Raw genomic sequence first — 25,133 nt, 5'->3', positions numbered from 1 at the left:
TTCCTAAGAGGAAGTCAGTTCTTCCCATGACTTACCTGATGCCACCAAAACAACTCTTGGTCACTCTTGGAGTACGGCAGGGTATACTGTGGTCTCAGGACAGAGCCTGGACACTCTTGCATCCAGCTCCTCTGACCAGGACATTCTGGCCGTCACTGCTGGACCTAGGGGTTCCCATTTCCAGCTGTGTTAGTAGAAAGAGAATCTGGGATTGGGTCAGAGAATCACAAATTGTTAAGAAGGGATTCAAGGAGAAATCCAACACCCTCTGATAAGGTAAATGAGGCCCAGAGAGATTTCAGAAGTGTTTCCCAAATGCTGATCCTGGTATCTGTCAGTCTTCTGAAAAATGAAGAAAATAAGGACAAAGTAGTGAGTTAAAAAAATAAACAAAATTTATTTAATTTAAAAGACATGCCCTTTATTCTGGTATTAAGGTCTTTCCTTGTTTTTAGTGTTAAAATGCCTTTTCTTTTATGAAGTGATGTTGATAGTAGATGGCGGGTGATTTTTAATGCTCTTAAAAAGAAAGTAATGACTGTACTTGAAATTCCAGATGCTACAAGGTTGGGTTACTCATCAGGGGCCCAGTCGGGGCAGAGCTGAGTTTGCATTTCTGTTACTCATTGCTTTCTCCTAAGTCACAGAGACACGTATGCATGACTCCGGGTAAGTGATTTTACATCCTGGTCTTCAGATTTTGCATCTACAAAATGAGGGATAATGAAATCTGCCCTGTGTCACAAGGGAATCGTGAGGCTAAAACGAGATAATGGAGAAGAAGGAACGTCAAGAAGTAAAATTTTTACAATTAAACAAGGGCTTGGTGTGATTATTGTGTCAGTCAATTGACTTGCTGCTCCAGCTGGGCAGATTATTTGCTTTGAAGACTATATTAGTTTCCCAGGGCTGCTGGAACAAAATACCACAAAGCAGTGGCTAAAGACAACAGAAATTTATTCGCTCACATTTCTGGAGGCTAAGTCTGAGGTGTTGGCAGGGTCATGCCCCCTCCAAAGCCTCTAGGAGATGATCTTTCCTTGCCTTTTCCAGTTTCTGATGGCCCCAGGCATTTCTTGGCTTTTGATAGCTTATCTCCTATCTCTGCTTGTGTCTTCCCATGGCTGTCTTTACTCTGTGTGCCTCTGTCTCTTCACATGGTGTTCTTTTTGTAAGGAAACCAGTCATATTGGATTAGGGGCCCATCCTCCTCCAGTACGACCTCATCTTTATTGATTTCATCTGCAAAGACCCTATTTCCAAATAAGGTCACATTTTGAGGTACTGAGGATTAGGATTCAGTACATCTTTTTTTTTGTTGGGGGTGGGGGACACAGTTCAACCTATAACAAAGATCATCTAGGTAAATTTTAAGTTGCATTTTTTAAGTAGCACCAGCTGCCCTGATTTTAAGAGAAGCAAATTTCGGGACTTCCCTGGTGGCGCAGCGATTAAGACTCCACGTTCTCAATGCAGGGGGCCTAGGTTCAATCCCTGGTCAGGGAACTAGACCCCACACTCATGCCGCAACTAAGAGTTCACATGCCACAACTAAGGAGCCAGCGAGCTGCAACTAAGGAGCTGGTGAGCTGCAACTAAGGAGCCTGCCTGCCACAACTAAGACCCGACACAACCAAATAAATAAATTAAATAAAATAAATTAAAAAAAAAGAGAGAAGCAAATTTCATTCTTCCACCCTTCTAGGAAGAAACACTGTGAAGCAGAAACAAAGAGAAATAGGGGGAGAATTCTGGAGGAGAATTAAAGCAGCTGGTTAATCAACACACAAATCTTTGGCTCCTGAGAGATGCAGCACATAGAGCAGCAGTGACCAGAGCTTGAAAGCAAATTCCAGGCTGAGCTTGCTCCTCAAAGAGCTCTTAACTGGAGTGTGGCTCCCCCAGATCAATCTGCACTGCCAGAGAGAGGTGAAGGAACCATAGCTTCTTAGGTCAACATGCCTGGGCCTGAAGCAGTATTTATTCATGAAGGGCCTGAGCTGGGTTCTGCTCTGCTTGACGCACTGAGCTGACACACTGGTGGCAGGGGCATTGCTGGGCAGTCCGGCCTCGCCAGGCCCTGGGGCCAGTTGAATCAACACCAGCACTCTTCTTTCCTAGCTGCCAGCCTCCACTTCCTTCCAGAGAGCTTTTTTGTTTTTATCCTGACTCAGAGGTCAAAGGCAGCTGTGTTTAGTTCTCCAAAGGACTGGTCCAAGGACATACGTGATCACAGCAGGGATTCTGCTCAGATCTTGGGAAGAATCCATGCTCCATCAAGTTTGTGGACCTGTTACTTGAGGAAGACAGGGCTGCATTATAGCTTTCACTGCCCCTTGGCACTTTTCCCTTTATGGCCCCCTTCCTCCATTAAAAAAACATATTAGAGTTTCCCTGGTGGCGCAGTGGTTGAGAGTCTGCCTGGCGATGCAGGGGACATGGGTTCGTGCCCCGGTCCGGGAAGATCCCACATGCCGCGGAGTGGCTGGGCCCGTGAGCCATGGCCGCTGAGCCTGCGCGTCGGGAGCCTGTGCTCCGCAACGGGAGAGGCCACAACAGTGAGAGGCCCGCGTACCACACACACAAAAAAAACCCCAAAACATTAAAAATTATATTTTATATAATTTGTATAAAGATGAGTATAATCCAGGCTGGATTCATTATTATATATCCATTATTATTACATTCTTTTTTCCTTCTAGTTTTAAAAGAAGTTAAAATTAAGATGTTTTTGTTGGTCCTTAAAATACCACGGGCCCTTAGCACTGAGCCTACTGTCTTTGGATAAGTTGGCCCTGGGGAGAGGCTGTGCTCTTTTTAAGCATGTGAGAGTTGGTTAAAGTGGGGCGTGTGTGTGTGTGTGTGTGTGTGTGTGTGTGTGTGTATTAGATCTAGGAGATGACTTAAAATCAATCCATTCTGGACACAGGGGAATGACCAAGATGACCTTTTGAGACCCATGTAGCTGAAGGAATAAGGTTTAGGGTACCATGCCCTTTCTCTATATAGTGTGATGCTCCCTTTCCTCCTAAGGACACAGATATATATCCAAATGGAAAGTATAACTGTCTCGTCAATGGTTCCCTGATATCTAAATTCAATATTTGGATACCTTGTCTGACCTCAAATGTGAACAAAATGTGGAGGAGGATGGGCAAACAGGGTGATGAGATGGGGGAGAAAGCCAGGAGGAATGACTTGGACCACTAGTCTAAACAGAGGCCCAGGGCCTGACATTGTTGCATATCAACAGAAATCCTTCCTGGCTGGGGGTCCCCAAAAACGGTTTTCTCTCAGACCATAACTATTCACAGTTCTGAGTGCAAAATATTTAATCTTCCATCAAACCTAGCACTAACCTACCTTCTCCTCCATCAAGGGAAGTTGTACCAATTTTACTGAGCCTGGGAAGCATTTATTGAGTTTTGGGGGTTGGCAAATTTTTTCTGTAAAGGGCCAGACAGTACATATTTTAGACTTTGCAGGCCTTTCAGTCTTTGTTGCAACTACTTAATTCTGCTGTCATAGAAAAAAAACAGCTGTGGATAATACGTAAACAAATTGGTATGGCTGTGTTCAAGTAAAACTTTATTTACAAAAACAGATAGAAGGTGGGTTGTAGTTTGCTGAACCCTAGACTAATCAATCTTTCACTTCCTGACCATATCCTGTTTTTTCTTTTCCCAACATTTCATGAGTGTTTATTATGTGCTATGCACTATGTTAAAAACATTATTAGGCCTTGTAATATTTAAGTTTTCCTGTTTTTATTTCTTGTTTCTTCCGTGACCTCAAAGACCCTATCTTCTTTTGTATCCTCCATGAGGCGTAACACAGTGCTAAGCTGAGAGTACTTTGGTTTCTTATGAGATTTCTTACTTACATTTTTCTGGTTTTGAAATCAATAGGGAGGGCATTAGTTAAATTCACTAAAATCTACCCATTTGCATTTGGTGTTCAGTCACCTTTCCTTTCAGGTTTCTGCTTTCCTCATGGAGCAACCTTCAGCTCTTGCCTGCAAGGCCCATCCTAGGGAGCTTTGCTGGCAGTTAACCATATCCACCACTCGTCAGTCAACAAGTATTTATTGAGCATCTACCAGTATACTCTAGACTAGACTATGCTGGTAAGTGTGAAAGTTTAAAAAAAAAAAAAAGATGCAGTCTCTACTCTGTTTATAAACTGAGGTAGACATTGGTGCCCCCCTGACCCCAAACCACACCTACCCTTTTTTAAAAAAAAAATTTTTATTTATTTAATTTATTTATTTGGCTGCACCAGGTCTTAGTCGCAGCAGGTGGGCTCCTTAGTTGCAGCTCCAGGGCTCCTTAGTTGTGGCACGATGGCTCCTTAGCTGTGGCAGGCGGGCTTCTTATTTGTGGCTCACAGTTTCCTTAGTTGCAGCTCCAGGGATCCTTAGTTGCAGCTCCAGGGATCCTTAGTTGTGGCTCACAGCCTCCTTAGTTGTGGCATGCATGTGGGATCTAGTTCCCTGACCAGGGATCAAACCCGGCACCCCTGCATTGGGAACATAGAGTCTTATCCACTGTGCCACCAGTGAAGTCCCGAGTCATACCCTTTTGAAGCCTTTTCCCACATTGACTCTGGGGTTGGTTGTGTGACTTCCTTGGTCAGTGAGATATTAACAAACATGAAGCAAGTAGATAAGTGCTTGCCCTTTGGTGCTCTACTTTTGGAAATGCTACCTTCTGGAACTTGGCTGCCATGGTGTAAGGAAGCTCAGGATGACCGCTGGAGAGAAGGCCATGTGGAGAGGCCCTGGAGAACGAGATACCACATGGAGAGAGGGGCCAGCCAGCCCCCAGCTGTTCTAATCTCCTCAGCTGAGAATCAGACATGGGAATAAAGCCCATCTTGGGTTTTCCCATCACAGTTGAGCCTCCAAATGACAGCAGCTGTGTGAGCGACATCAACTCAACCAGCAGAAGAACCACCCAACTGATCCCAGCTTACATTGTAGAGTTGTGAGTAAATAAACAGTCATTTTAAGTCACTAAGTTTTGGGGTGGTGTGTAACGCAGCAATAGATACAGTTTCCCCTGCCATCTGAAAATAGAGTGCTCCTATGAAATCTTTTGTAAGCTGAAATGGTGTAAGGCGAAGAAGCAATTACCTTTTCTCGTAAAAGCAAAAGTCCCCTTTGAATTTCTTTCAGTTAATGAAAACAGGTACCAGTGTAGGTCTTTCATAAAAGCAAAGTGGTATAAAGTGAACTTTTGAAAAGTGGGGGATACCTGTAATTGATAGACGCACTAATTAGGAAACATGCATGTGCACGCACGTGCGTGCGCGCGCACACACACACACACACACACACACACACACACACTTACACAGAATCCAGCCAACAAGCCACACAAGACCAAACCTGCTGGATCAAAGACTCATAGCAGCAATACGAGTCCTCCTAAAGAGGGTGGCAGGCTGGAACAGAACCCCTGAGGAAGTGCTCTGGACCTGAATGACAGGCTTTGAGTATGTGGAAAAGAGCAACCTAAGCAAAGGAACAGCCAGAGTAAAGGCGCATCTCTCTCTGGACTATATGCCTTTAAAAGAAGACTTTGAGGGCTAAAAGCATCCCTGAGGACTGACTCTAATGATGGACTTCCAGGAACAGTGATGCAAGGAGGCATTTTGGTGTGCAGCTGAGGCACCCTCTCATTTCTCTCAGAACACACACGAAGGTGGCAACCTACTCCACTTACTCATAAGGCTGATAAAAATAATCTATTATCATTTTAGAAAACTCCTAAGGTGAAATCCCTGGGACCCTAATGGGGCTTCTTTCTTAGGAAGAATAGCCAAGAACGGCTAGGTTTATACCTTCTACTTTATAAAATGGCCAAATGCTAGGTCTCAGGGTCCTATGGTTATCTATCTTGGTTCTTCTTGTTCACAACATGATTTGGTTTCTTGTTTTTTATTTATGTACTACCCCATTGAAGGCTATGTGCTTCTCTGCCATCTGACCTTTTGGTTTCCTGATGGTAACACCATCAGTTAAGATCCAGAGCTGGACAACTACCACAGTGCACTGTAGTTGACTGTTCACTTCTCTGCAGTCCCTGCTACAGCATGAGATCCTCAGAGGCAAAGATTTCTTCTACTCAAAGTTGTGTCTCCAAAGCTTACATAGTGGCCAACATGTAAGGATTCAATAAATGTGTAATGAATTAAGGAGAATACTCAGAAATATAACCACCACAAAACCAGGCAAATTAGAGTGGAAGGCACACTAGGCATAAAGCTTCACTAACATTTACTGGCACAACCTGATTCCAGATCCTGTGCTAACCACGTTAGGAACCTTTTGTTCTCTCTCTCTTTTTGTGTTTAGCAAGTTTTAGTTACATTTGGAGGAGTTAAATTTCTTATTCGCAGAGCTGGAATTCAGCTAGGCCCTTCTGTTCCCAAGTCCACACTTCTCTTTCTAGCTTTCCTCCTGGATCGTAAATACTACCCAACTGCTCCTATTTGGAGGTCACCGAACAGGGGTAGAAAATGGAGGAGACTGACAAGGCAGCTCCCTTAGAGAATTTTTGCCTGGGCCTCAGGAAGGAACCTAATTACCCCTGTGCTGGTGCTGGGGAGGACGAGGTGCAGACAGAAGAGGCCCTTAGAGTCTTTGCAGACCTTTACCTGGGCACAAGGAGGGAGGGTTTGGCACCCAGCCTGTGCTGGGAGTAATAAGGACGAGTCCCTCCCAGGCTGCCGTCTTCTCCCTCAGGACCAAGTTACTTTTCTCTGGAAGGACTAACAGGCAGGAGAAGGCAGCCAGACCTGCCTATGCATAGGGTGGGGCATTGCCACTTGACCCTCATTTCCCCGAAGTGTCATTCTTAAGACCAGGAGTCAGGGGTGGGGCAGGGGCTTGGCATTGGGGCTGAGGCAGATGAGGGAAATTTGGGCTCTTGAAGGGCAGGGTGCAGCTGAGGTGACTCAGGGGGCAGGGCCCAGTGTGGGGCAGCCTTTGGCAGGCAGGGGCAGATCTGAGGACAAAGTGTCTAATTCCACATTTGTGCCTGTGGCTTTGTAGGCACCATTTGGCAGCTGCAGGGCAGTAAGGTAGCCTATGGCTGGGTCTTCGATATCCTAGGCTCAAATCTTAGCATGGCCGCTTACTGTCTTGATGGCACTGGCAAAATCACTTAACTGTTCAGAGCTTCAGTTTCCCCTTTGATACCACAGGACTGAAAAGCTGGGATGGGGAGATGAATCAATGAGAAAGCCTGCTGAAATATCATTTCCCCTCCATCTCCCTGTCCTGCTGGCTCTTGACGTTAGCCAGAGCCTTAAAGGTGAGCTGTGTCAGGCAGGGCCACGTTGTGACTTTCGTGGGCCCCTTTCGTCTTCCTGGGTTGCTTCTTTCATAAGAAAATATTAAAAATTCTATTTCATGACTGTATTGGTATAAAGATGAATATAATCCAAGCTGGATTTATTATCATATATTAATTATTATTATACTCATTTTTCTTCTGACTCTAAAAGAAGTTATAGTTAAAGTATTTTTGTGAGCCCCTCATGACCCCCTGCGCTGTGGCTAATGGAGTTTTTGCAGGCTCAGGTCTCTTCCTTTTTCCTGAATCTTTGAGTCTCATTGTGATCCAGATGGTTTAGGACAGTGAATTCACAACTGAGAGGCACTTCCCCCTAAGGTGTTTATTGGGTCGGTGTGTGTTGCACATGACGACGGGTGTTCTGGTGGCGGTCTTGGTGTGTCCATATTTCAAGATGTAGCTGTTTTGCAGTGGAGGGAGGTAGTGTGAAAGCCTAAATTATAAAGCCCCAAAACTTGATTGGTTCATCCAACAATTTTTTTTTTTTAAGTATCTACTATATGCCAAGCCCTGTTGTAGGAACTAGAGATATAGTACACAAAAGACAAAAAGTCCCCATTCTCATGTAGCTTACCTTCTAGTTGGAGGGAGGTAGACAAAAACCAAAAAGAATTATGTCGGGTAGTAAGTACCAAGCAAGGGGGGTTGGGAGAGTGGGTGGTGATAAAGTGGGAATGGAGTTTGCTGTTACATATAAGATGGTCAGGAAACGTGTTGGATAAGGCGATACTGGAGTGGAGACCCAAGGGAAGTGAGGGATGTGGTTATCTCGGAGAATAGCTTTCCAGGCAGGAGGAGAGGCAAGTATAAAGACCCTGTGGCAGGAGCATCCTCAGTGAGCTTGAGGAACAGCATCGAGACCAGAGGCTGGAGCAGGGAGAGGGAGGGGCAGAGTGGCTGGAGAGGAGGTCAGACAGGTGGCACAGAGCCAGATCTTGTAGGGCTGTGTAGGCTGTTGTAAAGGTTTTAGCTTGCAGTCTAAGTGTGATGAGAAGCCACTAGAAGAATTTGTTAGAAGAATGACATCATGTTAGCTCTTAACAGGATCACTTTGGCTGCTTGCATGGAAGAGAGGAAAGGGGCAAGCAGAGAGGCCAGTTAGGAGGCTATAGTATGTTGCAGGTGAGAGTTTATAGGGATTTGGAGCAGAGGGTTAGCAGTGATAGTGCTGAGAAATGGTCAAATTGTGGATATGAAGGTAGAGCCAACAAGATTTGCTGGTATATTAGGTGTTCAGGAAAACAGAGAGAGAGAGTAGTCAAAACTCCAAGGTTTTCGACTGGACAACTGGAAGCATGGAATTGGCATTTATTGAAATGCGGAAGGAGACAGGTTTAGGGAGGACTCCAAGAGTTTGGTTTCTTTCTTCCTCTTTTGTTTTAAGACTTTGGTTTCGCACAAGTTAATTTTGAGATGCTTCTTGGATAGAGATGCCCCAAATTGAAGCACTGGCCAAGGCCTTGTAGCCCCACATTGACCAGTCTTTGACTGTGAGCTGCCCCCAGTGAGGGGGTGCAGAAATGAGCCAAGGAAGTTCCTTTCAGCTGACAGCATTGCCCAGAGAGGGACACAGCTGTGAGCCATCCATAGGGAACACTCCTGGCTGCTGAGGGGGACATGGACTGAGCATTATAGTATCTGCTACAAACCACCTCTTGTGCCATTCAAATCCACTCTATCTGGGAACAGCTTCTCCAGGATTCTGGCTGGTCTGTTTCTTTGGGGGAACTTAAGGAAGATTAGTGGGATGAACTAGCCACCCCTCCCTCTGTCCCCACTACTGGCAGCTAGTCTTGAGACTATAATGAATGATCATCATCTCCCTCCTGTACTGCCCACTCTAGAGTCCCCTCACCCTTAGCTGGTACCTCTGCTGTTCCAAGCGGTGTGACCCAGACCCTCATCCCTAAGGGGCGTGAGCATTGGGTTACCATGTCCTTCTCAGATCAAGGCTGCTTCACTTTTCCATATACCTTTATAATCGGGAGGGGGAGTATCAGGAGATGCCCCCGTGGATTACATGAGTGCCAGAAATATTCCTCCCTGTCCCCAAAGTGTAACCCAGCCTATCACCTTCTGATGGTCAGGGTCAATCACCTTGGCCAGTGTGGTGATGCTTTCACTGTCTGCTGCTCTCTTAGCTTAAGGAGCCTGAAGTTACCAAGGCAGCAGCCATGGCTTAAAACTTACTGGAGGGGCTTCCCTGGTGGCGCAGTGGTTGGGAGTCTGCCTGCCAGTGCAGGGGACACAGGTTCTAGCCCTGTCCAGGAGGGTCCCACATGCCGCGGAGTGACTGGGCCCGTGTGCCACGACTACTGAGCCTGCGCTCTGGAGCCCGCGAGCTCTGGCTACTGAAGCCCGCGTGCCTGGAGCCCGTGCTCTGCAATGAGAGGCCACGGCGGTGAAGAGTAGCCCCTGCTCGCTGCAACTGGAGAAAGCCCGCGCACAGCAACAAGGACCCAACGCAGCCAAAAATAAATACAATTAAAAAAACAACAACAACAAAAAAAACCACCTTACTGGAACTCCTACTATGCGTCCTCCAAGTGGAAGCATTCTCCCTGTGGGAACCAGGGCCTCTACACCCATACAGCCTAAAGTTGCAGGGACTGGACACACAAATCCCTTAAGGTCGCTGGAGTGATGGTGAGCAGGTCTCTCTATCGGGGACACAGTAGTGTATAATGGTGCTTGCTTAGGATGAGGCCACATCCTGGAGGACAACACCCCAGCTTTGCAGGATATCAGCTCCAAGGTGGTGTCTCAGCTGCATCGTTAAGCAGTCACTTCACCACTCTCTCAGCTTCTGGATATGAGATAGGACTAGGGGATACCACGTCAGGTACCCACTCCCACACCTCTTTTGCTGAAGAGTAAGGCCTATGATCCAAAGCAAGGTTACACTCAATCCCATGTCAGTAAATCTAATGCTCTACAAGCTTTTGGATTGTGGTGTTGGCCCAGGCTCTCCTGGCAAGAAAAGCACATCCAAATCTAGAATATCCACCAGGAATATGTTGTTTTAAAATTAAACCTTTATTTGATAATTATATATGCATATGCAGTTGTAAAAAATAATACAGAGAGAACCCATGTACTCTTTACCCAGTTTCACCCAAGGGTAGCATCTTGCAAAACTATAGTATAATATCACAACTGGGATACGGACATTATTACAATTCAGACTGCCCCAATTTTACTTGTCCCCTTTTGTGTGTATGTGAGACTGTGTGTGTGTGTTTAGTTCTATACAATTTTATCACATGTGTAGGTTTGTATATCCACCACCACAGTCAAGGTACAAAACAGTTCCATCCTCATAAGATTCCATGTGTTGGCCTTTTATAACCACACTTGCTTCTCCCTCCCTTTTCCCCAATCCCTAGCCTCTGACAACCATTGATCTGTTCTCCATGTGTAAAATTTCATCATCTCAAAATGTTTTATAAATGGAATCATACAATGTATAACCTTTTAGAATTGGCTTCTTTCACTCCGTATACTTCCCTGAAGATTCATCCAAGTCGTTGCATTCACCAGTAGTTCATTCCTTCTTATTGCTGAGTATTCTATGGTATGAATGTGCCAGTTTGTTTAACCATTCACTCATTGAAGGACATCTGGGCTGTTTCCTTTTTTTTTTTTTTTGGGCTGTCATGAATAAAGAAACTATGAACATTTGTGTATAGGTTATTGTGTGAACATAAGTCTTCATGTCTCTGGGATTAATGCCCAAGAGTGCAATTGCTGGGTCATATGGCAATCGTATGTTTAGTTTTATAAAAAAAAGAAAACCTGCCAAGCTGTTTTCCAATGCAGCTATACCATTTTACATTCCCACCAGCACTGTGAGGGAGCCAGTTTTTCTACATTCTCACCAGCATTTGATGTCACTAATTTTTATTTTAGTAAGTGTCTAGTGATATCTCATTGTGGCTTTACTTTGTTTTTCTTTAATGGCTAATGCTATTGAACTTTTTTCCCATGTGTTTATTTTCCATCTGAATATCTTCTTCAGTGAAATGCCTTTTGGTACCTTTTGCCCATTTTCTAATTGGATTTTCTTTTACTGTTGAGTTTTATGAGTTCTTTATATATTTTGGATACTAGTCCATTGATAGGTATATGCTTTGCAAACATTTTCTCCCAATTGTAGCTTGTCTTTTCATCCTTCTTACAGGGTCTTCCATCGAGCAGAAGTTCTTAATTTTAGCGAGGTCAAATTTATCAGTTTTTCCTTGTGTGGATCATGCTTTTGGTGTCAATTCTAAGAACTCATTGCCTAGCCCTAGATCCCAAAGATTTTCTCCTCTGTTTTTTTTTTCTAAGTTTTATAGCTTTATATTTTATATATAAGTCCATGATCCACTTTGAGTTAATGAAATATGTTTTAATCCCACTCAAGATAAACTGTTCTCTCTTCCAGGGTGAAGAAGGACCAATGTAATCAGCTTGACACAAGTGGCTGGTTTATGTCCTTTAAGAATGGTGCTGTACTGGGGGCCGAGCAATCTGAAAATTGCCTCCACAATTGAGGGCTCACCTCATTTGCTTCCCTTCCCTTAGGGATCACAGTCCTCTCCTGCCTCTGGTCCAATGTCTGGAAATAGTTGTTCTATATCTTTGATCCAGTTTTTCCATTTTTTAAAAAAATTAATTTATTTATTTTTGGCTGCATTGGGTCTTCGTTGCTGTGTGTGGGCTTTCTCTAGTTGTGGCGAGCGGGGCTCGAACCCGTGTCTCCCGCATTGGCAGGCAGATTCTTAACCACTGCGCCACCAGGGAAGTCCCTTTTCCATTGTTTATGGTGAGATAGTTAAGTCCAATTTTTCATGGATGAAAGCAAACCCGAATCTATTTTGAAGATAAGGCCAACAGGATTTGATTATGAGTTGGATGCAGGTTGTGAGAAAAAGAGAGACGTCAAGGATGACTTCCAAGTTTCTGGCCTGAAACTGGAAGAGTGGCATTGCCATTACCTGAGTTGGAATCAGATTTAGTCAGGGATGCAGGGAGGTAAAGTTAGGAGTTTAGTTTTACAAGTGTTAAATGTTAGATGCCTGTTAGACATCCAAGTGGGGATGTCAACTTTTCAGTTAAATATATTGGTCAGGTGTTCAGGCGGGAGGTCAGGCTAGAAATGTAAAATTGGGGATCGTCTCTGTATAGATAGTACTTGAAGCCATGAGTCTGGGTGAGATCACTAAGGAAGGACAGATAGAGCCAGTAGGAGTCCAGGGACTGGGCCCAGGGGCACTCCAATATTAAATACTTGGGGAGATGAAGAAGAGCCCAAGTTGTTTGTGCCAACTCTCCTCCTCTTCCCACAATTTTCTTTCACTCTCATGGCTGTGCCCCATCCTGTCTGCTCAGTCAGCCTACTCTTGCTGCTTTCCTGGCACTGACTTTTGCTGACCTATTTGTCCTGCAGCCATCCAAGTTCAGGCCTGACAGATCAGTTCCAGGACTGATCTCAGGCCTTGGAAACTTCTCCAGTCAATCCATGTCCTCAAAATCCTCTGAAGTCATTTAAGATCCATCTGGCTCTATCAGGACTGACTCCTCTACCAAAGTATAAAGTGGGAATAAGGCAAAGGGCCCATGGCTTCCAGAGTGAGCAACGCCTTGCCCAGAACCTCTTATCATGTGTGGTGGTAACTTCCAAGTTGAAAACTCAGAAGAATAGGGAAAGAGAAGATACATCTTCCTAGACCAAGCCAGTTTCTTCTGCCCAAGATTCTGTCCTACTCAGTATTGCTGCATGGGCTACCCTGGTAGTGTTCTTCATGCTACTGACTTCAAAAGACTAAGTGTACATTTTCCAAATATCCCCAATTTCCACATAGCAGTTTATTATTGACTGGATAGCAGTAATTAATATTAGCATCATTTATCTAATCACATGCAACGAGTTGTATAAGGATGTTTGTCATAGTGCTATTTATAAAAGTAAAAGTATTAGAAAGGACCTACATGACCAACAATAGGAGACTGAGTAAATAAGTCATGGTACATCCATAATATGCCCTCATTAAAATAATTTTGCAGATGTGGGAAGATGTTTATAATATAATGCTGATTTAAACATTTTAATGAAGCAGTTCAGTGTAGTGTGTAAAAGCACTTTAGAGTAAACGGACTTGAAGAGAACTCCATGCCTTGAACTCTAACCATGAATGGCTAGGTAGAGAAGGATGAGCTTGTAAAGGAGACTGAGCAAGAGTGGTTAAAGATTTAGAAATTAAACAAGGAGAGTGTTGTATCATGGAAGGGAAGATTTTTTTTAAGAGAGAGGGAATGGTCATTTATAACCACTCAACAGAGTCAAATGCTGAAGAGGAAGATGAGAACTGAAAGATGAACACTGCATTAACCATGGATATCACTGATGACCATTGCAAGAGCTTCTTCAGTAGAGTAATGATAGCAAAAGCCAGATTGGAGTGTATTGAAAGTTAAATGGAAGGTGAGAAAGCAGAGCTTTATTTTGAGGAATTGATTGTGTAGAGGCAGAGAGAAAGAAGGCCATAGACTGAGGAGTATGTATGTTAAAGGATTCTTTTTTTTTTTTTTTTTTTTTAATGAGAGAGATAGGAGTTTGTTTAAATAACCGTAAGATGGGCCCAGTAGAGAGGGAGAGACTAGATACACAAGAGAGAGATTGGATAAATTACAGATAAGGTTCATGGGAAGGTGGGGGAGGATGGGATATAAAACCCAAGTGGTGGAATTGTTCTTGGTTAGAGAGTAGAAAGGAAAACTCTTCAACTGTAATGGGAAGCAAGAAGGAAGGGTACCGTAGATAGGTTTAAACACTTGGTAACACAAAAGAGGAACTCGAAGATGATGACTTCTGAGAAAAGTGAGGGTGGAGGTGAGGGCACCAGAGGTCTCAGGAGAATGGAGAAGGTTTGGAACAGTTGTTGATAGGAGTGTGAGCTGACCAGAGAAATGTAGTAAAATTCTCAACCACCCTTTGGTCCATGTGGGGTTAGTGATCCTGAATTAGAGTGGAACCAATCTGCCTGATGGTGAGACTTTCCTCAGTAGTGTTTGGTTGCTTGAGTGCAGACAAGAAGGAGGCAGATAGATCAGCTCCTCCGGGGTTGAGATTTAGCCATACAAGAGAGGTGAAAATTTCTGCCACCTGCTTGCAGGCCTGGGTGGATGGGGATGAGCCAGCTGCCTGGCTCTTCTGTGGAAGCACAGCCAGAGGGAAACGGGAAGAGGGTGGTTCCTCTGTTTCCACTAAACGAGTTTCCCTGCAGTCACCTTCCAAACTTCCTGTCCCTGGGAGAGCTGGCCCTTTGTTAGCCTGACAGATTCCCCACATAGAGCTCAGCCTCCCTGAGGTGTTTCTGCAGGCCTGTCAGGAACAATCCCTTTCAGTCTTCAGAAAGGTCTTTTTATACGTGCTGCTTCTTGATCCATACTGTGCTTGCGAGTGCATGGGAGGGACAGGGCTTGACCCCTGAGGAAGGTCACTGTCAAGGTCTAGTGAAGACAAAACAGCCTTCTTTAATGCTTCAACTCACTCAATACTCTGGTGCCCACACTACCTAAAAGAAGCAACGGGGCTGCTCTTTCCTCTGGCCCTTGGCTTCTGTGGAGAGCAAAACAGAGTGGAGGCATTTATTTCCCTCAGCTCTGGGCATTTTACCCATGGAGGAGAAACAGGGCAGCCAGGTTATAATTTGTGCATGTGTGACAGTCCTAACCTGGTTGCTGGGCCAGAGTTGGTGCTGAGAAAGGAAGGGCTGGTGAAGGAGGATGGAAGGAGTGGTAGAATCAGGTTCCAGCTTGGGCCCAGGCCTCAGCTGTGGCTTCTACTGCTTGGAGAACAGAGGAGAGAGGCGAACACAGGGGCGAGCCACTGATGGCTCTGCTGAAGAGTGGACAGTGTTCTGCAAAAACCAGCTGAACTTGGGAAGATAGCAACCCCCACTCCCACCCTGACATACACACTCCAACCAGGGAAAAGTCAACACATGTTTCCTGTCATTGCTTGCTGGGCAGGGGAGCATTTAAATGATAAGCCAGTAAATTCTCAACAAACTGGGTATAGGGGAACTTACCTCAACATAATAAAGACCATATATGACAAGCCCACAGCTAATATTATACTTAATGGTGAAAAGCTGAAAGCTTTTCCCTTAAGATCAGAAACAAAACAAGGATGCCCACTCCCACCACTTTTATTTAACATAGTACTGGGAGTCCTAGCCAGAGCAATTAGACAAGAAAAAGAAATAAAAGACCTCCAAACAAAGGAAGAAGTAAAATTGTCTCTATTTGCAGATGACATGATATTATGTATAGAAAACCCTAAAGACTCCACCAAAAACTGTTAGCACTAATAATCAAATTCAGTAAAGTTGCAGGATGCCAAATCAATGTACAAAAATCAGCTGCATTTCTATACACTAATAGTGAACTATCAAAAAGAGCTATCAAGAAAACAATCCTATTTATAATTGCATCAAAAGAATAAAATACCCAGGAATAAATTTAACTAAGGAGGTGAAAGATCTGTACACTGAAAACCATAAGATATTTATGAAAGAAACTAAAGAAGACATAAATAAACAGAAAAATATTCTGTGCTAATGGATTGGAAGAGTTAATATTGTTAAAATGTCCATACTACCCAAGGTAAACTTCAAGGTAATCCCTATCAAAATTCCAACGGCATTTTTCACAGCAATCAGACAATCATAAAATTTGTATGGAACCACCAAGAACCCCAAAGAGCCAAAGCAATCTTAAGAAGGACAAAGCTGGAAGTATCATACTCCCTGATTTCAAACCATATTACAAAGCTATAGTAATCAAAACAGTATGATATTGGCATAAAATCAAACATGTAGATCAATGGAACAGAACAGAGAGCCCAGAAATAAACCCATGCATGTATGGTTAATTAATTTTTGACAAAGGGACCAAGAATATATAATGGGGAAAGGACAGCTTCAATAAATGATGTTGGGAACACTGGACAGCCACTTGCAAAAGAATGAAACTGGACCCCTTTCTTACACCGTATACAGAAATCAACTCAAAATGGATTATGGACTTGAACGTAAGATTTGAAACCATAAAACTCCCAGAAGAAAACATAAAGGGTAAGCTCCTTGACATTAGTCTTGGCAATGATTTTTTGGATGCGACACCAAAAGCAAAGGCAACAAATGCAAAATAAACAAGTGGGACTACATGACTACATCAAACTAAAAAACTTCTGATAGCAAAGGAAATCATCAAAAAAATGAAAAGGTAACCTATGAGATGGGAGAAAATATTTGCAATTAATGTATCAGATAAAGGGTTAATATCCTGCAAAGAGTTCCTCCTGGACCCAATTCCAACGTGTGTGTGTGTGTGTGTGTGTGTGTGTTGTGTGTGTGTGTGTGTGTGTGTGTAGGCTTCCCCACACCAACAAACAATTCTCAGATGCCAGGAGAGTGTCCAAAAATTCAACTCAGTTCTGACACTATCTACTTGGAGATAGGATCAGAAAGCACAGGTGAAGGGCTCAGTCCCACAAGGCCGCTGCCCTCCATCTCAGTTGTTACCTGTACTTCTGACCTACTGGCTATAAATAAGAGGTTCTCACGACCGTCTCCTTGGGCTTGATTAATTTGTTAGAATGGCTCACAGAACTCAGGAAAACCTGTTTACTCACTATATTACCAATTTATTATAAAAGGATAATAAAGAATATGAATCAACAGCCAAATGCAGAGATACAAAGAGCGAGGTCCTGAACAAAGGAGCTTCTGTCCTCATGGAACATGGGGCCTGACATGGTGGCACATGGAAGTGTTCTGGTTCCCCAGTGTGGAAGCTCAACAAAAAGGACAAAAAAGCTGTCCTCAGAGACATGATTGACTAAATTGTTGGCCAATGGTGTTTGGTTTAACCTCAAACAGCTCTCTCATTTCTGGAAATCAGGGGGTGGGACTGAAAGGTCCAACCGTCTAATCACAGGGTTGGTTTTCCTGGCAACCAGTCTCCACCCTTAGGTGCTTCTAAAAGTCACCTCTTTCACATAACAAAAAACACTTTTATCACTCTCAACACTTAGGAAATCCCAAGAGTTTTGAGAACTGTGAGTCAGGAACTATAGATGAAGACCAAATATATATGAGAACTATATTTTGGTCTTCTGAATAACCAAATGTATATTTCTTAGAAATCATAATATCACAATCCAAAATACATAAAGAATTCACAAAACTGAATAGCAAAAAACCAAACAATCCGATCAAAAAATGGGCAGGGACTTCCCTGGTGACACAGTGGTTAAGAATCCGCCTGCCAAAGCAGGGGACACGGGTTCAAGCCTGGGCCCAGGAAGATCCCACATGCAGTGGAGCAACTAAGCCTGCGCTCTAGAGCTTGCGTGCTACAAATACTGAGCCTGTGTGCCACAACTACTGAAGCCCACACACCTAGAGCCCATGCTCCACAATAGAAGCCACTGCAATGAGAAGCCTGCACACTGCAACGAAGAGTAGCCCCTGCTCACCGTAACCAGAGAAAGCCCGTGCACAGCAACAATGACCCAACACAGCCAAAAATAAAAAATAAATAAATTTTTAAAAAATGGGCAGAGGAACTGAACAGACATTTTTTCCAAAGAAGACATACAGATGGGCCAACAGGTACATAAAAACATGCTCAGTATCACTAATCATCATGGAAATGCAAATCAAAACCATAAGGTGACATTACTTCATACCGTTACTGTTGAATGACTATCTTCAAAATAAGAGATAACAACTGCTGGGGAAGACTTGGAGAAAAGAGAACACTTGTACACTGTTGGTGGGAATGTAAATTGGTGCAGCCACTATAGAAAACAATATAGAAGTTCCTCAAAAAATTAAAAATACAATTACCATATGATCCAGCAATCCCAGTTCTGGGTATATATCCAAAAGAAATGAAAACAGGTTCTTAAAGATATATTTGCATGCATTATTCACAATAGCCAAGATATGGAAACAACCTAAGTGTCCATCTACAGATGAATGGACAAAGAAGATGTGACACATATATACAATGGAATATTATTCAGCCATGAGAAAGAAGGAAATCCTGCCATTTCCAACAATATGGATGGACTTTGAGGGCACAATGCTAAGTGAAATAAGCCAGACAGAGAAAAACAAATACTATATGGTACCACTTATATGTGGCAACTTAAAAACAAAGTCAGACTTATAGAAATAGAGAGTAGAAAAGTGGTTGCCGGGGTCTGAGGAGGGAGGGAATACGGGGAGATTGGTAAAAGGGCACAAAGTTGCAACTATAGGATTAATAAGGTCTGAGGATCTAATGTACAATGTGATCACTATAGTTGATAATGCTGCACTGTAAAAATGAAATTTGCTGAGACTGGAACTTACATGTTATATTAAAAAAGACAAATATGTGAGGTGATAGATGTGTTAATTAAGTAGATGGGGGAAATCATTTCACAATGTATATATATATATATATATCAAATCAATGTGCTATACATTTTAAATATCTTATATATGTCTATTATACCTCAATAAAATTGAAATTTAAAAAAGTATAAGCTATAACATGCTCCTAATCAGAAGGCTTTCCTTTTTCTATCAATAAAAAAGTTTTTAATTAGAAACAAATTTTTTTAAAAAGTTATGACCCAAACAAACAAAAGACTAGACAGATTGTCCATGTAAGGTATTTAGCATAATGCCTAACACCTAGTTAGTACTCCATAATAATCCCTTTCCCATCCTGACCCCCAAAGAAGCCCAGAATGTGATTCCAGATTAGGGAGGGCTGGGGACAGTTGGCCTGGTCTGATATGACCCTGGCTTAATGCAAGGTCACCCAATTGAAAGTCTAAGGTCATGTGTATGTAGGACCTGCCGTGGCAGGAGTAGAAGGAGCACAGCATTGTCTAGGCCTAAAGGTGAGTTCTGCTCTCTCAGGGAAAAGCTCCAGGTGCAGGTGGAGTCAGATCAGGATGAGAGAAAGTCTGCATGTAAGTGACAGAATGTCAGGCAGTGAGGACAAGGGGGAGCAAGGTGGTGGGGTACACAGGGTAGGATCAGAACGCTTGCTCAAGCACATGAAAGAGCTAGTTCTGCCTACATTTAATATGGGATTGTGGCTGCCTTTTTGAGTTTTAGGCGTTTAGTTCTCATATTTAGCCAGACTTTTAGAGTTGTTCTATTCCAGACTCACATGCTCACCCAGGATGAGTCTAGAAACGAACTGGCCATAGATGGTATAGCACCTTAAAATTACCTCCCTCCAACTCAATTCACAATACGAAAAAGACCTTGAAGCCACAGCCAATGGAATCCCTGAGTGTGTGGACAGCATCTGAATCGATATCTGTGGGCAGTGAGAAAAATAGTGTCATAAAAGGGGATGTTGGCACCAATTGTGTGCGTGTGCTAATACTACGTTAAGGAAAGCTTGAGCCTTATGGTAAACAGTATCTAGCAGGGTGCCTGGCACATAATGCACATTAGATATACATTTTTTGATAACTGAATAAATGAACAGATGCATGACAGACAGTTAATACTGACTGCCTATCTTGGTTCATGTGTTTAAAAATGAGGAGACTATTGTCATGTGCTTTCCTCCATATATAAAATTATATCCCTGATTCACCATTAAAAGACCATTCACAGTATTATGTGGTGTGGCCTGGGCTCCAGTCCTAGCGCTATAACTGCCATGTGACCTCAAGTAAATGACTAATTTTCTGTGTGGTTTTTTTTTTCTTTTTAATGTATAAAAAGAGGAGGTTGAACTGAGCACACGCTAAACCTCCTTCCAGGTCTGAACTTTAGAGATTGTTCTGTGGTTCTGAGATAAGAGCTCCTGTGTGTAAAGTCAACTCATCCACAGAGGGACTAAACCTGTGAACCCTCTTCCACTAGTGTTGGGCTGGAGCTGAACTGCCCTACAGTAGCTTGAGCCAGGCATCCTTAAACACAAGACCTGCAGAGTCCCTGAGTTCCATCAGTGGGCTTCATAGGGTCTGTAAACTTGCAGCCCCACCTCCACTCTTATAAGCAATATTTTGTGTATAAGTATCTTGTGAATTTTTCTGGGGTGTGTGTCCCTAGATTTCAGATTCCCCAAAATGTGGATAAGCCCCAAGTGGTTAAGAAATCCTTGAGCTTTTCAGAGAACAAGTGTAGAAACTTATGCTCCCAACACTATAGCATTTAATCCGATAAATGATTAAGTCCTGGTTGTAGCCACAGAAAACTAATGAAATTCAGAACAAAGGTCTGAGCATTTCTATGCACGAGACAGTCATTCTGACTACAGGTGGGTCATTGACAGATCAATGACAGGAAAAAAACCATCAGAAGCCATGACTGCAGGACAATAATATTTGAGCTGGGTAGAATTCCACCCAGGTAGGGTTATCACAGAAAGGTATGTGTCAGAAAGTTTTCCAGTGTAATGATAATCTCTACCTGATGTAGTGATGTCCAAGACTGTCCCAGAGAGACAGGTGGCAGTGTTGCAGAAGGGGTGCACGCCTGTAGCCATCCATAGTTTGGTTCGTAGACTGGCACAAACCAGAGGTAAGCAGGTGCAGGGCGGGCCAACTGAAAGAGGCAGGGACCCTGCTGAGCTCTAACCACTGCTGTGCTGTAGAGTTATGATTCAGTGCAAACCACTCAACCCTGCTGGATCCCAATTCCTTTATTTCATAGGGCTATTTAATATGAGAAGAGAGAACTTGAATTCCTAAGAAGAAATCCCAGAGAATTAACAGAGTTTACTTTTTAAGAAAAGGAGGAAGTATATAGGAAGTCAAGATAGGGGATTCACCTAGAGTCCAGACTTGGAGTCCCTGAATGGATCTAAGGGAGTTTGGGGGTTTAAGGTAACTAAAGACCTACTATAATAGAACCACGAGTGTCCCCAGGGCAGAGTCTTTGGAGCTATGCATTCAGCAGCAACTAATCCAAAGGCTTGTCCCAGAGGCTCGCAGGGCCAGTTAGCTCAAGATGCCATGGGGTCAGAGATTTGACCTTTGTGTTTATGTGACTGTTTCCACATTAGACTGAGCCCTAGTCCCAACCAGCAGAGTCACACATATGCATTACTGGGGACACACAGAGGACTGGCTGCGAGAGTGTAGCTGGCATCCCCACCTTTGGAAACTAGCTCAAATACACTCTAACTCAAACTACACACCTTGACCCCTAAGGTTTAGAACAGAGTATCTGTAAGTATCCCGCAGGTCATGGTCATTTTGCAGTCATTTTAAAGAACGTGTGAGCAGGGAGAGAAAACAGGGTTCACTCCTGAGGGCCTTAGGCTGAGGCACTAGCCTCGTTGTATTGACCAACTGGATTGACTGTTGATCTCCTTCAGGAAGTAAGTACTCAAAATTCCCTGTCTTTGGGGAAACCATAGAGCTTTTCTTTTCTTACAGGGCCTTTCTCTCTCGGCACCTCTCCCTCTGAGCAGGGCTGGTCATCTAGGCTCCAAGTGAGAACTGTAGAGGAGTGTCAGACACACAAACCAGAGGGCTGTGCCTTTGACGACAGCTCCCAAAATAAGGTGCCAAGCCCTACTTCTCACTTTCCCCTTGTGCCCTATGAGATGCTGGCACTGCCTCTGGAGCCATTACTCAGCAGCCTGAATGTACAGAAATAGGTCAGCTCTTCCCTCTGGCAGGGTCCTGTCCTGGCGTGGTGGGCCCAGGCAGGGCTGTGTGGGGACATCTCTTGGCCTCCCAGTCTCTCTTCCTGTCAGGCAGTAATCCTATTACAAGATGGAGCTTCACTTAACTGTTCCTAGGCCTTTGAAGTGTCTCCTTGCCCCTAGGCTATAGAGTACCAGTTAGCTGGTGAAGGCACTTCCTCACCTCCTCCATCTTTTCAACACATATGCTTTCCATCTTCTTATCCTAATGGAAACATGGCCTGCCCTGTTCTCTGGCCCTCTCCGGAGCAGGCAGCTTCTCTCCCGCCCCTGGGTCTCGGGGTCAGGAGAACAGGCTGGCATTCTCTGAGCTGCTGGTATTTCTCCAGGTCATGGCTCCCCAACCCCTTGTGGGCAGACCATCCTATCTTACAGGCTGCCCTGTCCATTTGATTGTCTCCTGATCTCCAGCACTCTCTTATCCTCCTCAGTGGCTTAACACCAGCCTCTCAGCTTTCCTGGCCACTTCATCCCGGGCACCTGTTTTTTGATCCTTCTAATACCCTGGCTTCACCATCATTTTGAAAAACTACAAATTTGATCCTAAATTCTCCCAACCTGTCACTCACTGTGATGAACGTAACCTGGGTACGGCATCAAAATGGCCCATGGCATCTCAAATTCTCATAACCTTACTCTGACCACAACCTACTTAACTCTTTCTACCTGTCAAGGTATTTCATTCCTCACCTGCTCACCCTTCCCAGAAACTCTTGCTTCCTCCACATCCAGCCTGGACCTCCAGGCTGCTCACGGATCCCGCATTCTTTATTCTTCGCTGGGTCCTTCCTTGTTGACTCCCCATCTCAGGTAATCCCTAACTCAGATTTCTTTGCCTCTGCTCCCAGATTGCTGAGCTATGCTGGAAATTTACAAGCTTTCTGTGGTGTTTGAGCTCTCACAAACCATTCCACTGAGACCATGTGTGTCTTCAAATGAATTTATCTACGAAACAGAAACAGACTGACAGATATGGAGAACAGACTTGAAGTTGCCAAGGGGGAGGGGGGTGGGGGAAGGATGGATAGGGAGCTTGGGATTAGCAAATGCAAACTAATTATATATAGAATGGATAAACAACAATGTCCAACTGTATAACACAGAGAACTATATTCAGTATCCTGTAATAAACCATAATGGAAAAGAATATGAAAAAGAATATATACATATACATATATATAACTGAATCACTTTGCTGTACAGCAGAAATTAACACAACATTGTAAATCAACTATACTTCAATAAAAAAAAAAGACCATGTGTGTCTGACTCTCTTCCCTACTATTTGCTCTTCAAGGTAGGAATTTTGGCCCCTCAGGGCAATTGTAAAAAGTTAAAACTTAGCACTTGCCTGGCACTTGTCTGAGGACTTTATACTTACTAACTCATTGAATTCTCCAATGACAATGAAAGAATTACTGTTATTACTTTTCTCATTTTTTTGATGAGGAAACTGAGGCTCAGAGAGATTAAGTAAATTGCATAAGGTCACAGAGTTACTAAGGGGTAGAGTTAAGATTAGAATCTCAGTGAGACATTATGCTATGTCACATCATAAGATGATCATAAACTCTGGGAAAAGTCTGTTGACTTTCATCAGAGCTCCTCCTGTAGTTCAACAATCTTTTAAATCATCCCTTGTTCACTCTTAATTGGAGGTATGTATATTTCAATTCTGATTCTATCATTTTTGGTCAGTTGAGACCAGAGACCAAAGGCATTGCTTCAGGAGTCCTGGTGAGCATCTAGAATCTTGGGGTATTCTTCCATTCTCTTCTGCCTCGTGTCTGACTGAATCAGTGCCCACGTGAGCTTCGCTCAGGACTCCATATACCATAACCCCAGATCCCTCCAACTTTTAGCTGGGCCACAGTGTCCTAGTCTCCATTCTCTAGGGAAGGGAGAAGATACTGCAATTCTCATAGTGGTTATTTAAAGCCATTTCCATGTGATCTGGCTTTGGAGGCCAGGACTTAAAACTCTCCTCCACTACTCACTAGCTTCCGTGGGAGAATGGTTTAAACTCAAAGAGGTTTAGTTTCTTTATCTGTAAAATAGGAATAATAACAATCCCCTTAGTAGGGTTGTACTTATTGAAGCGCCTAGCACAGACTGGGGCACAAACAGGCACATATTAGTTCCTTTCTTTCTCTTCCCCACACCCATTTGTTTCTTCATCCTCTGCAGATGACCCTGAAACTTTCCTTTTTAAAAAATTTTTAAATTTTAATTTTATTTATTTTTGATTGTGTTGGATCTTAGTTGTGGTTGGCGGGTTCCTTAGTTGCGGCTCGCTGGCTCCTTTAGCTGTGGAACGTGTGCTCCTTAGTTGCAGCTCGTGGGCTCCGTAGTTGCGGCACATGTGCTCCTTAGTTGTGGCCAGCGGGCTTCTTAGCTGTGGCTCGCTGGCTCCTTAGTTGCAGCATGCGAACTCTTAGTTATGGCACGCATGTGGGATCTAGTTCCCTGAACAGGGATCGAACCCACATTCCCTGCATTGGGAGGCAGATTCTTAACCACTGCGCCACCAGGGAAGTCCCTGACACTTTCTTTTTGAGTGAATTTCCTCAGTTTCCCTTATATCTGTATCAGAAATTTCTCATTCAAAGCACAACTTTCCCAAAAATGAGTTGGCACTTTTAAGGTAAGGGCCTTAATGTTTTTCAGACCCTTTGTCATAGTAATCCCACCTCTAGGAATCATTTATGAAGAAGTAGTGGAAATGTGTATATGTATTCTATATATAAGATTCTATGTTCTATGTTTTTACACACATGCAAACATGTCTGTTGTGGAAATGGGACTTCCCTGGTGGTGCAGTGGTTAAGAATCTGCCTGCCAATGCAGGGGATACTAGCTCGAGCCCTGGTCCGGGAAGATCCCACATGCCGTGGAGCAACTAAGCCCATGAGCCACAACTACTGAGCCCGTGTGCCACAACTACTGAAGCCCGTGCGCCTAGAGCCTGTGCTCTGCAGCAAGGGAAGCCACTGCAATGAAAAGCCCGCACACCACAACAAAGAGTAGCCCCTGCTTGCCACAACT

General features: G+C 43.7%; 1 long non-coding RNA gene across 1 annotated transcript in view; it reads right to left on the bottom strand.

Moving 5' to 3' along the window:
* The window catches only part of LOC149750495 (uncharacterized), a 30,524-nt gene extending 7,146 nt beyond the window's left edge, over nucleotides 1–23,378 (bottom strand). Inside the window, exon 1 of the long non-coding RNA XR_016392817.1 lies at nucleotides 36–23,378. This is a non-coding gene — a long non-coding RNA (uncharacterized LOC149750495). The remainder of the gene's footprint in view (nucleotides 1–35) is intronic.
* Between the last annotated feature and the right edge of the window lie 1,755 nt (nucleotides 23,379–25,133).

The sequence above is a fragment of the Delphinapterus leucas genome, chromosome 1 (assembly GCF_059928025.1).
Source record: "Delphinapterus leucas isolate spDelLeu-1000000601 "Yukka" chromosome 1, BTC_Dleu_Yukka2, whole genome shotgun sequence".
Taxonomy (NCBI): Eukaryota; Metazoa; Chordata; class Mammalia; order Artiodactyla; family Monodontidae; genus Delphinapterus; species Delphinapterus leucas.
The sequence above is the reverse complement of the archived record's forward strand: the minus strand, read 5'-3'. Positions and strand labels throughout refer to the sequence as shown.